The following is a 17128-nucleotide window of genomic DNA, read 5'->3' on the forward strand; positions in this document are numbered from 1 at the left end:
TCTGCAGCAAACCTTGCCATTCCCCATCTTCCCCCCACTTTCCAAACTTCATATTCTAGTCTATTACTCACTGTCTGTCTGGCCCCTGTCGTATTTGACTGCAGATGTCATAACAGAAAAGAGATGAACAGGCAGCTCTTACTTCCCGATAAATTAATGTGCTGCAGTCTAATCCATATCCCAAATGATAAAGTTAACAACAGTTTGCAAGCCTGTCACATAATCTAAAAAATTCAGATGGATATTTTTCCCCCTTGTGTGGGAGGAAAAACCTGTTTCGGGGATGAACAGTTACTAATACATTTAAGCTCCAGTAGAATGTCATGGACATGGCACAATTAATTCATCTGCCACCCCAATCCAGTGGTGAAGCACTTTTATTGGGAGCAACCTGTTTGGCAGGCTGCTGGCCATGGCGTGCTTCCCAAGGCTGCTGCAGCCTGTCCCCCCTCCTTCATCTGCTTGCTCCAGCTGGGCTCGGGCCTCGCTCAGCTGCCAGGATTTGGGGGAGAGTTTCTGCCACAGTCTTTGGGGTCAGTCACCTGTGCTTCTCCCACAGTCCCCAGCATGTGGTCCCTGGGACGTGGAAACGAGAACTCAGCAAAGCCTGGCTCTAAATCTGCTGTGCCGCTCCAGAAACCGCGGCGTGTCAGCCATGGCAGCACACGTCCTTGTGCAGGAGCAAACTGATGTGCCCACCCCAGTGACAGATATCTGTGGGTCTGCCACCGTGCTGTAGGCAGGGAGGGATGCTCTTCCCAGCCTCTGCCTCCCGTACGGTTTCACTGGGGAAAATGGTGTGTAGAGCCTCTTTGTTCACACAGAGCAGCTCAGGTATGTGGGGTGAGCATCCAAGGGATGGATCCTGAGCTGAGGAAAACTGGATTAGCTCCTTAAAAATTCACGTTGAGTTGAGCTGTTTTACACCAGCTGGCAATGAGGCCCTTCTGGCATAAGTGCCTGTGGGAACTGTGCAAAAAGGGTTTATTTGGGCATGCTCTCCAGAAGTGGGAAACTACCCTGATTTCCTGGTCTAGAATTCCTATAAGAATGTTTCCTGTAAGGTTTTCCCTGTAACTTTCTGCAACCATACCAAATGTAACAGATAAAGGCTTTTATCCTTATATTTTTCAGCTATTTTAATGGCAATCCAGATTGGCAGAGGAACGAGGGAAAAGAGAAATGCAATAATGAAAACTTTAAAAGCTTTCTCTGCTGCAAAGGCATCAGCTGAGTTATAATGCATGGAAAGGGTGTGAAGGAATGAGAAATATCCAGATCAAAGCTATGTTGCATATCCTTAATTTCAGTGCTTCATTTTGCTCTTCTTGCCAGTTCTACAGGTTGGTTTTTCTTTTTGTTTTTCTGATGGTAGGCACAGCTGACCTGATGCTTAGATCTAAAGTTTGCATTGCTGATGTTACACTGCAGCTCCCTTTTACTTCAGCCTGCAACCCCACTTCAAATTCTGTGCTAAGCGCACTTTGAAGGGGCAAATATAAGGTGGACAAAGAGAGATGGGAGGTGGTCAGTGTCAGGATGTTAGCTGCAGTTACTGCGCTTTCATTGAAAGAAACAGGTGAAAATGAGATGTCGGCTTGTTGCGGGATTCACTTGGGAAGCTGGAGGAATACCACAGTGGGCAACAGCTTTTTTAGAGTGCTGTCTCCTGCATAGAATGAGCACAATGTCCTACAGCCCTCAGAGCTGGGCAGCCTGGGACAAAACAGCCTCCTCCTAACCTGCTTGGGGTTGTTCCTTTGCTTCAGAGTCACCTTTGAGAAAAGCAAAGCCATGTTCAGGCTCTACCTCTCTCTGCCATTTTGTCAGACCTGGTATCAGTGCTGCCCTCATGCTTCGTCAATAGAGGCTGAGCAAGTATAGATGCAGAAAATATCTTGCCACTATGGGACATACACCTATATCTAATGCAAGGAAAACCACAGGTGCTGACTTTAAGAACATTTCCCGCTTTAGGAGACACAGACAGAGGACAGCCGTTGTTCAGGAGTTTAATGGTCACTGGACAAGGATCCTGTAAGCGGCCCCTCTTCCTCTTGGATGCTTCTGATGCCAAATAGGGGAAGGCAAAGCTTGTTCCTGAGGCTGACCTATTTCTGTGGAGCAGCTGCGAGCCAGGGTAATAATCCACTTATCTGGTGAGAAACCCACAACAGCACCTCACAGACAGGCATTGTCTTGCAGAGCTCTGGTTCTGCAGCCTGTGGCTGGGTGGGCGCTGACAGCCTTCCCCAGAGCCCCTCCTCAGCTGCTCACAGTGCCCCAGAAGAAGAAGGTTGGTCCAAAAGATGGCGTGGTGTGGATTACTGAAACCTTTGCTTGAAATTGTACCTGGTGGTGATGTTTGCAGAAAGCCTTATAGAATACCCAGAACTGCCAAATGAGTAAAAAGTAGAGTATACCAGAATGCTGTGAGGAAAATCTGTTATTAAGCCACCTTCAGTGAATGGCAATGCCTTCACCAAGGAGTCATCTGAGTGCATTTTCCCATGCCTTGTGGTTTGAAGTTGGTAATGGCTGGGGGGTGGCCAGCTTCCCCACACTTGCATCTTGCAGCCTTGGTGGTGTGGAGAATGGTGGAGCACAGACCAGCCCTGCTGCCCAAATGCTGCTGATCAGCTTCAGCAATGCCACCAGGTGTGGTTTCATGCCAAAAGTGAGATACTGAAAGGTGACATCTCTGCAACTCCCTAAAAGGCCACGCAAATCCCTGGTCAGCTGCCACCCTGCTGTATTGCAACCTTGGCTGGTTTCCTCACAAGCCTCACATCAGGGATGCTCCTGAGGTCAGAGCAGGCAGCAGTTCTGCCTACTTCAGGGCCTGGGTGGGAGGGTGGGGAGGTGGAGACCCATGGTTTGTGTGCTGGGGGAGGCTGCAGTGGGTGAGCCAGTCCCTGCTGACCAGGGTGTGGTGTGCCACTAAGGGACCTGCTCAAGCCTGCCAAGGTCTTACTGCTACCACCACATAGCTCATGTCGGTTCCCACTTACTAGAAAATCTTTCCCAGATCAGGAATGAGGTAACTCTCACTCACCCAGTTAGCTCTGTCTCCCAAGAGCCTTCCAGGCAAAGAGCAAGGTTCTCCCCTGAGCAGCTCTGTGCTATTTGAATACTTTTGCTGAGCTTTCTCTGGCTAAAAATTGCCTTACCTCAGGGGATTCTTGTGCCTGAGGGACTGCAGAATGTTCTGCTGGGCATGCCAGGTGAGTGCTGGCAGAAGGTTAAAACTAACTCCTCTTGTGGGTTTGGTGATCTACACAGAAAAACGTGGGTGTATCTGAAGAGAGTGTGGAGCTCATTATATGGTATATTTGAAGACTCATAGCGTGATTTATTCAGGGCACACATCTACCTCTTCCTCATCTTTTGTAAAAAATAATCTCAAAATTGATACAGAGTAAGAGGATGACACCGGTTCTGACCATAAACTTTTTACTAAGTACTTTGGTTGAGGACATTTCCAAACTGCCTGGGAATCATCTCACATAGACCAGCTGATCTTCAGCTCCATCCCCCTTGCCCAGAAAATTATTTCCAGCATTGTGGGATACCAGGACCTAATAGCCGGGTAAAAGCATACTATTGCCTTTTTCCTTACTGGATTAGAGCGTTTTTCCCTTAGGGAGAGAAGTGGAGTGGGGAACCACAAGGGCAACCTAGGCCATTAGGGCATTAGTGTTCTGTGGTATCTTCATTTCCCATATTTATACATAATACAGGTTTCATATTGGTCATGGCCTTGGATTTTCTCTATGACGATAATGCTAATAATAATGGTGATGGTGGTATTATTGTTATTACTATTAATAACAACAACAGTATGTTTAAATATACTCTGTTTCTCCTGCATCCTTGCTTGATTCTGGTAAATCTCACTATTTAGAACAGATCCAGCTGTTAGCACTGAAGACACAAAAAACAAATGAGAGCTGACTGCTTCAGACAGCTGATGGATTAGCAACAGCTAAAGTTAAAAAGCTACAAGTCTTCAGAGGGATGGGAAGATATTGCGCATAGGATCCAAAATTGTTGAATGTGAGCACTTTAAATAATACAATCATCCATTGTGAAGATTTCATAAAGATGTTGCAAAAGAAGGGTTTCTTTGGTGTTCATCTTTTCCATAGAAATCCTTTATGAATAAAAAACCTATAAAACAAATAGTTCCATGAGCATTGGAAGTAATGAAGCCTGGTTTCACAGAATGGGTGAAGCTGGAAGGGACTGCAGTGGATCATCTAGTCCAACATCCCTGCAGGGGGATCCTGGAGCGCGTTGCACAGGATTGCATCCAGACGGTTCTCGAATATTTCCAGTGAGGGAGACTCCAGAGTCTCTCTGAGGAAAATCTGTTCCAGCACTCACTCAGCTGCACAGTGAAGTTCTCCTCAAATGGCTTCCCACAGCTCCTTTCTGTGTGGATCTTCTGCTGGGTGAGACACAGATCATCAGCTTTTCCTTTCATTGGCACTAATAAGTTCTTGCACCTTTTTGTCTACTTATTTTCATAAAATTTATGGGGACACTTACCCTACCTCTTGGCTCGGCTGAACCATTGCAGACTGGTTCAAAAGTGACAGACAAGATAAGGGGACAGATATGCCTATCCATGGGGTGACCTTATGTGTGCCCAGGAAATCAGAGCCATGGACTAACCACTGTTGGGGGTGTCCTCACCTGACTTTACTGCTGCTGCACTGTGCAGTACCATCCCAGAGCAAACAGGGTGTCCAGTGGTGAGGAAAGCTTACAACATGCCCCTCTCCTGCTGTAGCATGTAAAGTGAACTTCTCTTTGCACACTGATGACATTCATACTGTCACTGAGACAGTGAGAAAAGTCCTTGGAGTGGAGGCTAGCCTGGAGATAGGTATCCCTTTAGGTCCCCTTTTCAGGAGTATCAGGTGATATTTCCGTCCCTTCATCTCCCACTGACCGAGAGCCATGGTGCAGATATAACCCAGGGGAGTTCAGCCTGGCTGCCCTTTTGTCTGCAGAAGCCTGTGCAGAAGAACCTTTTTGTAACAAATTCAAATCATGCTCCAGTAATGTTCCTGTCTTTCTTGAATCCTATATAAGTAGCATGACTTATATTGGCTTCAGAAGACAAATCAGAGAAATGTTTTCACGATGTTCCAGTGGCTACAAAGATCAAGGCTCCCTTTTTACAAGGAGTCACTTGGAAAGATGATGGGTCATGGGTATAAATTATTCCTGGGGAGTTTCAATTAGACATAAGAGGAAAATATTTTACAATCAGGACAATCAGCCATTGGAATAATCTAGCAGAGAAGTGGTGGATACCCCAACATTGGTCACTTTTAAGATTCAGCTGAAGAGAGTACTTGGCCATCTTGTGTAGACTGCTTTAGCCAAGAAAGATTGGAGCAAATGATCCTTGAGGTCCCTTCCAACTGGGTATCCTATGATTTCATGAAATTAATTTGTGAGTTGTCCAGAGGTATTCCTCCAAATGTAGAAGGTTGCTGAGCTAAGGAGGTCCTTCATCTTCAGCAGCCTTGGAGGAGCCCTCAGAGATTCCCTGGGGACTCTGAATGTTGCCTAGATACCCTAGCATGAGAACTCAGGAAGATAAGCCAGCCTTTTAATCTTATTTTTCTTAATTAAGGAGATTGATGGCATAAGCTATTCTGATTACCAGTGATGAGCTGTGGGCCAGTAAAAGATGGAACAAATTTGAGTCCTTATAGCTCAGACATATCTTTCTGGTCTCTGCAACGGCCTACACATTTTTATTTCTCACTTTCTTCAGGCACACAAAAACATTTCACTCTGGAACACAGCAAGAACAACGTGGTGCAACCACATTGTTTCATCAGATGGAAACCTGTGTAATTTCAAGTGATCCCCACTGCAGTTTAAACAGACACAGAGACCACATTTTCATTAACTCGTGAATATACACAGATTTTACAATGGCAGTTTGAATTTGGAAGCGGGTGCCCATCTGCAATCTAGGGACATCTTGTTAGCAGATGTTATTTGTCTGAGAGATGTTGAACTTTTTCTAATGACACTCCTTTTTTTTTTAACATTTGCAGTACCCTGAAGAAACACAAAGGCACAACTACTACTTTACAAGCAGCAAATTGTTTTCTGGTTGAAAATACTGTATAAAGACCAATTGTTATTTTTACTTTGCAGACAGACTTGTTCACAAAAGTGTGTGTGGGCAAGGTGAGCCTGTTTATGTAAGTAGCTGTTTCCTATTATTCTAAGGAATTCATGAATGCAAAGCATATAGATAAAATCCCGCTCTGTGTGAGTGGGTTTGTTGAGCAAAGTTGTTAGATGTCTATTAAAAGGAAAGAACTCTTGTAAAGCAGGTTTTCGCAGATGTAGTGTGTGAAAATTGTTATTAAAGTATATCTAGGATATTTCCAGCAGAAGGAATAATGTGCAATTTTTGAAATTAAGATTTTGTGGCTGAAATACAAAGAAAGTCAGAATTTGAATTCAGATGTATATATGGGTTTCCTTATGTGACATTTCTAGATTGTTCACTGGGAAGAAAAATGTTTCAAGATGCTTGTCTTCATTGTTAAATGCACTAATCCAGGGAAGTAAGTAACAAAACCCCCAGTGATGTAGGACCACTGGGGTTGTCCTCATGGAAATAGGTTATCTGTTCCCACTTTGTCGTATCAGGCTAAACCCACCCCTTCTCCCTTTTGGCTCAGGCTGATGAAACATTTCTTTCCTGTGTCAGATATTTTTTGCTGGGGGAAGGAGACCGCCTACAGTTTGCACCAGAGGCAGGAATGTTTCAGGAGAGCTCTATGCACACTGCCCATCTTTAATTTTCCAAAGAAATGGGAGATGAACAGGACAAGGGGCTGAAACTCCTCCTCTGATGAGGAGCAGCAGTTGGCGATTTTCCTGATTTAAAGCTAAACAAATGGACTCTTTACACAGCTGAAATCTTCCTTCAAATAGGTAATGAATGCACTATTGGCAACACACATGTGTGGACCTCTTGGGCTATAGTAAGTTTTGTGGGACCTTCTGGGTGTGTATCAGGAGATGTTATTAAAGCTGTTGTTGCCACCATTCTCATATGAACTTCTTGCTGTAGTCAAAGTTTTAATTACCAGTCCCATTCATGAAGCTGGGTTATTGGCTTAAACTTCAAACTTTGGGTTGGTTTTTTCTTTTAGTTGAATGGTGGAAGGTTTCTATTTAATTGGATGCTGGACATGTTGGTCTCTATTCCTTCCAGTGGTGAAGAAAGAGCTCTGAAGTTAACCCAAATGCATCCTGAAGATGAAAAGAACAAAGAACACAAAGACCATGGCTTGAAAAAGAACTTTTTTTTTCTTTCTTTCCTCTACTTTTTTTTTTCCTTTGGAAGCCACAGCTGTGATTTTGCCCTGATGGATGTTTTTGAATACTGGATGCTGGCAAATGGGGACCAATCTGAATAAATATATAAAATAAATAAGTACAGCATCCCTGATTAATAACTAAAGTATTTTTTATTCCCAAACATACACATAAACCAGCTCCACCCCGATTAATCAGGTCTGACTGTAGTATGTAATACTTACCATTTTTTAATTAAAATTGAGAGCTCATACTGTCCAGAATACATGTGCATTCTCTGAAAAATTACAGCACAAGAAGAAGCCATTTTTTTCCCCTACTCCTGCTACAAATTTCCTATTGAACTTTAAAGGCAATTCCAGGTGCAGCCAAACACTATCCATTTCCATTATCTTTGCCTGTACTCCTAATCAGAGCAGCACAATCTGCCTTCAGAAACATTTGTTCTGAATGGCTGCTGTTTCTAAAAGCAGATGCTCTTGAAAATGCAGCTGTCAATAGCTCCACTAACCAGTGTTTTCTTACAAAGAAATATCCCAGTTAAGGTTTGCTTGGATTTAACAATATGCTTATGATCATGCTGGTGATGTATAATATTTTTGCCTGTGTGCATGGAACAAATCAATAAGCTGCTTCTTCCTGAGCCTGGTTTTGCTTTTGCTCCTGCCCATATAAATCAGGGAGATTTCTGCTCAGATGAGTAGTTACACCTGGATAAAATTGTGGGAGATAAGTCTCAATTCCTTTGTTTGAGGCAGAAACAGGTTTTTGTACATGGAGGGAATAACCAAGTACTTCATGGTTCCTTTCTCTCTGCGCTCTGTTTTTTCCCTTTTTTATTATTTGAACAAATAAGATTTTACTCATATATTACACCAAACCAATGACTCCATCTAGCTTCCCACAGTGCACTTTTTACAGCAGAGAATACTCCTTTCTTGTCTCGCTGAAGCACGTATTTTCACATAATTTGCAGTGATAATATAACTCTGCTGAGTAGCTTGATAGAATGTATCACTCTTCACAGTCTAGCAGTCCCCCTCCTTAACTAATGGAAGTGGTAGACTCCTGGTAGTCTTGATTTTAAACATTTTAAATATATATAATGGTTTGCATACTGTGCAGTGATTTGTAAAATGTGAATGCCTACAAAACCATGGTTACCAAGCATAACATTATCTTATTTTTACTTACACAACCAGTAAAACAGCTGGAGGTCTAAAATCATGGCCTGGCATTAAATGCATTACTACATTTTAACAATGCAGGATGAGGCTGTCCTTTCAGCTGAGAGATAGGAAGAGAAGTGTAGCGATTACTGGAAAATTAACACCTCCCATTTTAATAGACTGACTATACCAAATGCACTTAAGTAGAAGCCCTTCAATTGAAATGAATTGGAATTTTATCTACCTAAAAAGTGAGTAAGGCACAAGTGGCTTTGAGCTGCACAAATAGCAGTATCAATCTGCAGAGTGGAAATGGAGTATTTTACTAATAGAAATCATGTCTTCTGTTTTAAGACTCACCTGTGTGGTACCACTTACATTTCTTTTTTCTTATTCCTGTTCCCCTAAGGAGATCCATAACCACAGTGCTTCCTTAGTTTCCCTTTTTAACATCCATAATTGTACTCAACTGGCAATGAATAAAGCTGTGAGCCGTAAACCCTGGTCATTTCAGCCTGCCCACAAGTTTCAGGACTGGGTTTCTTCACCTCAATTAGTGTTACCAAGCCCTATCAGTAAACCTCCACAACAGTGGTGTCAAAGGACATCAATTTGGCTGCTGCACATGGTGTCTGATAAAGAACACCTTAATTGTTCTTCCAGAAATATGCCTCCACAAGCCTTGTTGAAATGTTCAAGCTCTCCCAGGATGTAGTTTCAGTGGGGGCTTTTGCCTGGTAGGATGCTGATGGAAGACAACATGCTGACTCCCTATGGGGCAAGAGAGATACCCCAGTTTTGAAGAAAACCACCAATGAACAGGACACCTGGGAATACTGTAGGAGCAGGTAACATGGCACAGTTCAAAGCACAAGTTTCTCATAGTTAAAAATATGTTCTTAAATGCATTTGTTCATGAAAAATGTCTGGAAACAAATATTCCTCTTTATTTCATCTGTTCTTACACATCATGGCGCCTCTTGGCAGCATCCCCTCTTGGATCCAGAAGAATGTTCCACCAAAATCACCCCAGAAAGTTCCCAAATTCCTCAGGTTTCAGGAGTCTGAGGACTATCGGCGATGTGAAGGGATCACTCTGCACCTGGTCAACGTGACTCCAATATCCGGTCAGTGAGACAGATGCAGACTGAGAACTGTCAGCACTTCCCAAATCAGCCCCATGAAGCTGCATGTTCTTCCCTTAGACAGAGCTCTTCTGCTACAACTATGAGCCCATTCATGGCTGCAGTGGCAGTAAACAGCATTCTGGTGGCTCCCCCAGCCCCAACAAAAGTACAGGGAAGGGCAGCCAGGAGCTGATATGCTGCTTTCTGGCTCTGCCCACACTGGGGAACAGTGGGAGATTTGGCTGAACACTTGTGACATTAGGAGACTGAGATCTGATTCATCTGCCCGATAAAGCTTTGAACAAGGTATTGGGGGAATAAAAAGCATTTGACTCTTGTCTCACAACACGAGTTTTACATCAGAGGTATTACTAGCTGTGTTTACACAGGAGGCCACGCCGGCTCTCAGACTCCACAAAGTCCATTAAAACCAGCTTGTGCAACCCCCTGCAAAGCCTCCTGCTTGGCTTGCCTGACTCATGCTCCAAGGAGTGTACTCAATGCACACTCCTCACCCCCTGTGCCAGCAGCCCTGAGGTGCAAGCTCCCAGCACTCAGCTCCCAGGCGTAGCGTCCATGCTGGAGGGGAGAGCCTTCCTCTCTCCCAGGCTGCCAAACCATAGGTGAGGAGGGGCAGAGAGCTGTGGTACTGCCTGCCCCAGCTCTTCCTGTCCATCCTCTTGTGGACAGGTCTCCCTGGGCACTGAGCACCCCACTGTGTGCTTAAGGAGTCAAGGTAGAAGTTTAGCCAGGGTAAACAGCAGCGCTGAGCTACCCCTGCCGGAGAGGGTCTCTTCTTGGAGACCCAACAGCGCCTCTCCTCATGGCACAGTTATTGCAAAGGCAAGGTTGTGGTGGTGTTGGCACAGCATCTTGGACTCAAAAATGACTTGTTTACTTTGGAGAAGATCAGAGAAGGACACAGATTATACAACAAAAGGAAAGAATGAGGCTGGTTAATAGCACTGGCAAATAATGGAGGAAAAAAATTGCAATTTTATTCAAAGAAGAAAATAAGCATTGTAGTAAACATGCAGACAATCCACACCAAACACAAATCTGGTTTCTGTGTGTAAATGTGTGGTCTAGCTGCAATCTTTATGGAAGCTGCTCCAGCTTCAAATGAATGTAGTATTTCTGAAATAGTTGGAATGAATGCTGTCTCTGGAAGGAAACAATGGATGTAGTAAACAAGCAAATATCTTGTCAACAGCTGAGCAACAAGGGTGCTGAAAATTCCATCAGAGGAGAAGTAAGCATGGGATTTCTGATGATACGCTTGTCCAGAGCTTGTTCTGTGGGTACAGGGACAGAGCAGCTCCCAGAGAACGTGTCAGCCCTCCACACCCCAAAGTCTGGAGACAGGCGCCTGCTTTTAGCAATTTCCAGCCATACCGATGGGAATGTGTTCAAAAGCAGGGATCAGCTGCATGCCTTACAAATGAAAAGCCTATGCATTCAAGGTGGTTCAGATGCAGTTTCACATTTCTAGCGCCTGGTCCTTTTCCTCAGGACACCCTGCCTCAAAAGGGCATTCTGCATTACAGAAGAGCCTAGTAGTGTGGCCTGGCTTTCCTGCCCTGGCTGTCCCCTTTCAGGTTTTGGATATGCCAGGAGTACTGATAACACATCACTGGGAGAAAAGCTGCTCTCATGTGGGTCAAGCTGAACCAGGTGCTACCAGTGGTGGTACCCAAGTTTTGTGCCATTACCTCTACTCCAGCTCCCTCAAGCATGGGCTCAGACCCGCAGCTGTGGCAAAGCTGCTTTTTACAGTGGAACATTTTTTACTGGTTACAGAGTTTTTGCTCTGCAGTGATGTACTTTGTGAGGAAGGGGCAGGCGGGAGGGTGGGACAGTGCCTTGTTCAGCCTGCTCCTCCTGCACTGCTTTTCATGTGGATGTTGGTGTTTGTTCCTGGAGCGAGGGTGGCCATCCAGGTGAAACTGCTGCTCACCTGCTCTCTGTGTCCTGCCAGAGGATTCCCCTGCTGCACAAAGTGCACTGCCAGTGGAAGAAATTCCTGTGGGATAGCACCTTTGCCAGAGCTGCATGGGAGATGAAGCTAGCACAGTAAGAAAAGCACAGTATTTTCCTCTTAAAACAGATCCCCCCTGGCCCAAACACACACCATGGACTTGCTAACTACTGACTTACAAGCATGTCATTCTTTTGTATCCTTCACTTTTCACTGGTGTTAATTTTTCAATGTTTTTTCCTTTTTGGGGTGACAAAGAGGAACCTCATCTTACTGTGTGCTGTCAATTAGCTGCTTTAGCCCTTCACCCACAGGTGAAAGCTTTGTGTGATGCAGAAAGTCCCAAAGATGTTGCCAGAGGAACCTCAATTACTTCTCTCTCCACACCTAGTGGGGATTTACACTTCTCTCTCCACACCTAGTGGGGATTTACAAACACACTTTAGGGAGTTTAGTCTGAGCCTGAGTGGTTGGCTGTATCTAAAAGCTCTGCTCATTGCTTTGTAAATCCAAAAGATTCCATAGGTTCCTTCCCTTCAAATTTTCATAGAAGAGCCTGTAAGTGCCTTGGACCAAATAGCTGTGCAGTTAATGAACTGTGCACACACAAGCACTATGTCCAGCTATGAATTCACACTTAATAGTTCAACAGAAATGTCTGGTTTCATATGTTTCTCATTCTTTTTAAAATAGTGATAGGCTTGTCAATTAAATCCATCTTTAAAATAGATTTTACCTAATATATGCACTGCCCAGTGAGATTCATTTAATGTTATCTTTTCCACATGCATTTCCAAGAGAATTAAAGGACCCAATATTGTATTGTAACCCGTGATTTTTTTTTCTTCAACTTCCCTAAATACCAAACATCTGATAGGATACTGTAAGACCCTCTGGAGAAATTTTTTTTTATGGAGAGACCAGAGTGAAAATTTTCAATCTGAAATGCGCATAAGGCTAGATTTTCAAAACATAGGCGGCTGCCTCCCTTTGTGTGTTTCAACCCAAGGTACCCAAAATATGATTTTTCAGGGATGCTGAGCAAACATAACTCCCATGGACTCCAGCCAGAATTTTTCCTGTTCGCCACAGCTGCAAATCAAGCTCTGCATTTCTAAGGGGACCAGAAAGCATTCCTTGAGCAGTTTTTACATCCAATATTCTCTTACTGTGGAAATAGGCTTAAGTGATACTTGATGGCATTCAGTCACAGACGACACAGCTCATAAAGCCAAAAAAAAAAAGAGGATAAAAGAAAAAAAAAAGAAAAAGAAGCAAAACTCAGGTGGTGAAAATTTACCTCAGTGTGTGAGAAAGAGGAGGGGGAGAGAGTTTTTGCGTGAAAGCTTCACTCTTTGTTAAAGAGACAGATGGTTTGCATCTACTGGCATGAATATTACAAGCTTCAGGTGTCCCAAAATGCTGTGAAATGCAACATTATAAATTGGTGGCAAATAATAAGTCCAAAGTTATCAAGGAAAACAATGGCTTTTGCCTCTGCTACAGGTAATTTAGGGAAATGTTCCCAGAATTCCTTTTTATTAAGAAAGAACTCTTTGCTGAGTATGAGTAAGACAAAGAGGAGCTGGTTCCATTAGGAAGTACTATGCATCTGAAAATATTTTTACTGTTTGTTTTCAATATTGCTGGATCATGTCCCCATTAGTATCCCCTCAAACCTACTCCCCTCCATTCCTTTCCATAATGTTAATCAGATCCTTCATTTCCTCCAAGCCCACAGTCCTTAATTGCAATTTACAGACACTGCAATGGAGCACAAGCTGGTCAAAACAGCTGTGGGAAAGTCTCTACTTTGAAGGAAATACTACTGGTGAGGATAATTTTGCAGCCAAATAGATTTTTTCTTCATTTGTTTTAACACAGTATCTTCTGTCCCCTCACAGCCAGTTTCCATAGGTACAAGTAGGCAGCTTTTCTGCCTGGTCACATGCTGGTTTTTGTTGAGGATTTCTGAATTTTTGATTTTGTGAGCCAATGTTGCAACATGCTTATTCATTGCTAAGATTTGGAAGATCATAGTGGAACATTTGATACCCAAGTATCACCGAAAGGTCTCTGTGAATTCACCTACACTTACTGGTATTTACTATATTATTCTCTGAGATACAGCCCAAACATTCACAAAAATAGAAATTCACAAACTTTAATTTAGACTTTAAAACAAACTTATGATACCCAGTGACTCGGGACAAAAGAAATATTGAGTGTCCTGCACACTTGTAAGACAACTTATGGCTCAATTTCATTGTGGTCTTGGTCAGGGTTCCCTTGCTCTATCCCTCAGACTTTTTAAAAAGTATTGCTACTAGCTGACTTTTGGCTAAATGGGCTCTTATGGCTGTACATTCTAGGCAGTCCTGGTAATCTGATTGACCTGGGCTCAGCCATTGAGCTCGAGGTGTCTTTGGCTTGTGCTTGCTGCCTGGTGAATCTGTCCCAGGAAGACACACAGAGTGTGTTTGCAATTGTTTTCCCAGCAAACAATGCAAGGTGTGATTATCGTCTCGTGCCAACTTTACTGTGGTATAGGACTATTTACTTGCATAGGACTATTTGTCATTTACATGGCTACAAGAAAATATACTGCAAGACCCTAAGGGTCTTGGATTCATGAGATTCATAAGGCTTCATGTGAGAATGCAGAATAAACTGTTTGTATTGAATCACAGGAGTGTGATTGCTGAGATAACATTTGCAAAGCATCCTTTCTTAGCTAAAGTGATTTTTTCTCTGTAATACGTAAAGAAATGTATTTCCTAATTTGTGTTTATTAAAATGTTGTTTTCTCATTTCTTTTGTTTCTGCTATTAGATATTTTATTGGATGTTAATGGATATTACTCAGTTCTCGAGGGATCTTGGACATTTTTCCTCAAGTAACTTATTGAAATCTCCAAATTCTGCAGATCCCAGTTTGTTCTGATGACGTTTGCTTCTTATTGTTCCTTTTCACTTTTTATCATGTAGTATTGTAAGTACATTAAATTTGTAATGAAAAATGAAACCACAGGAGTCCCCTGTATTCTAGATAATGACTGATACATCTTCTCACTTGTCTGTGTTACATTATCGTGTCATAACTTTCCTTTATATCCAATAATACTTTTCATTATTGCACCATCCACAGCACAGAACTGTAGGGGTTTGTTCAGATTCTAGCAATATTTTCCTTAAGTAAATCCACATCTAATAACACCATTTATTTTCTCTTTCTTTTTCTTGCTGTGTAGCGGAAGATAACATGCTGATTTCTCTTAGAAAGTGCTGCTCAGGGGCTACAAGAGCTTTAGCTACCTGCCCTGGTGTTAAGGGGATTAAATATGAATTAGACAGTAAGGAATGGATGGGGGCCAGGGCATTTGAGCTGAGATCCTCCCCAGGTGAGTGTGTGGAGGATGCCCAGGTGACAGGCACAATTGCCTCACATTCATTGCAATCAGATGCTGTAGTTATGGCAGAACCTGTGGCTACTTGGTGGCTTTTCTTTCCCCTCCCTCTCCTTCTGTTTCCACTTCCTTTTCCCTTTGTGGTGCTCCTGTTTGCATGGGTTGCCTTTTTCCTTTTGTGGCTTGGAGTGGCATTGAGCTAAACTCTAGAGCACGCCTCTGTGGTGGTTTTAGGGTGCGCTAATATGAATCATTTTTGGAAGCAAACACAGTCCATATTATTGACTGCCTGGAGAGACTCTTGCAGTAACTGAGAGGACAGGAGACCATAAGCTGTTCAGAGCCTTTAAAGCCTCAGTGCTGTCCTACAGACATGTGCTGGAATGTGTTGTGGTGGAGCACAGGGATGTTCTTCAGAGGTGGGCTTGCTGGAAATTTGAAGCCATGTGGTAAGTAACTTTAATTTCTTATGCTGAGTGGCTGCATGGGTGTTCCTGCACAGACAGAGTGTGAAGGAACTGCATGCTTACTCCTGAAGGGAGGAGCTGGGAAAAATATAATGTGTACATACAGGACACTAGTACGCTACAGTGGCTACAGTAGTTAAAATAAGTTACTAGCTTAATGTATTCAATGCTGAATATTTTTATTTTATTTTTATTTTGGGTAATCTCCATTCCTACTTAATTAGATTTTATATTTTGAAGTGGAAAGCTCTGGAACAGCTTTCCAAGGTGTTTCTATGGCCCAACGATGCAAGTTGCCCCTTCAGGAATTCCTTGTTCTCTGGGGCCTGTTTCTTGTGTTTTGGGGGATAACTGGGGCTCTGCTTTGGAAGCAGGAACTGTGGGCCTTAATTTCTTTGAATGTGGAAGGCACTGAAACTAACTTCCCCTCTTAAGTAGTCACTAAGCTACTAAATAGAAACTTGAAAACAACCAACCTTCTCTGCCCCTCTTTCCACCAGTATGAGACTGAATGGCCTCATCCCAGCCCTACAGCAGCTGCCAGAAGCGGAGTGCCTGGTTGGAAGCAAGGATGATGTGTATGTGCCGGGTTGAGTGGCCTTGGTCCTGGTCAGTGAGCAGCCAGTCAGCACAAAAAGCAAACCAGGGGCAGGTCCCAGACAGAGTTTCTTGCCTTTGCTTCCTGTACATTGACACCTCTTTTTGTTTTTCCCCCTCTCTCTCTGCCAGTGGCATGATTTGCAAAGAGGCACCTGGAAGCAGAGGGCAGTTGTTTGTTGATGGCTTAAAACCTCTCTGCTTATTGTGCACAGGGGCAAAGACCTGGCTGCAGTTTACATAAATACCTACCATTGCTTATGGTTATGTAAAATAGGGATGAATATCTAAACCCGGGATCAGAAGTCTCCTACACATGAATGAGTCCGTTAAGTGGGGAACGAAAACAAGGCAGAGCCCTGCCAGATAAGGCACGGATGGCTTCACATTTTCCTTTGTGGAAGAACTAAAAGTAAAGGCAAACAGTGAAAACATGGTATTTCTCAACCACCAGATCAGTGGGGAAAGTAATCATGAAAAGAAAGATTCCCCCTCCATGCATACAGACAGCACAGAAAAATCCAGCTAACTTCAGGGAGATGCTGGGCAGGATTTTGAGGATGGTTTTAATGAAAGAGGAGGAACAATTGTTTAATGGGCAGTGACTCAAAAGGACTGAGCACACCACATGTGCTGCAGGCAGCAGCCAAAAGGATGAGTGGTGGGTTATGCCTCCCTTAAGGCAGGCTTGGCCCCAGGCCTGCTGGATGAATGAAAAAGGTGGGTTGATTATTTGAATGGGGAAAAAAAAAATCTGCTTCTGAAAACATTTGCACTTTTGGGCTGAAGTCCGCTGACTTCAGATGGCTTGGGGATCAAAACTGCCTTGCTCAGAAAAATGTCCTTAACCTACTTGTTGCAGCAGGTGTGGGTTATGTGTTTCATCCTGGAGAAGTGGCATGAGGGAGAGCTCATGTGAGGGGCATCTGCTCCTGGCACTGATTAGACCGAGCTGCAGGATGTGTTTTTACCGCACACAGCTCTTTTCTCCCTCTCCCACAAAGAGGGCTTGCAGGCAC

Source organism: Camarhynchus parvulus, chromosome 2 (assembly GCF_901933205.1).
Source record: "Camarhynchus parvulus chromosome 2, STF_HiC, whole genome shotgun sequence".
Classification (NCBI taxonomy): domain Eukaryota; kingdom Metazoa; phylum Chordata; class Aves; order Passeriformes; family Thraupidae; genus Camarhynchus; species Camarhynchus parvulus.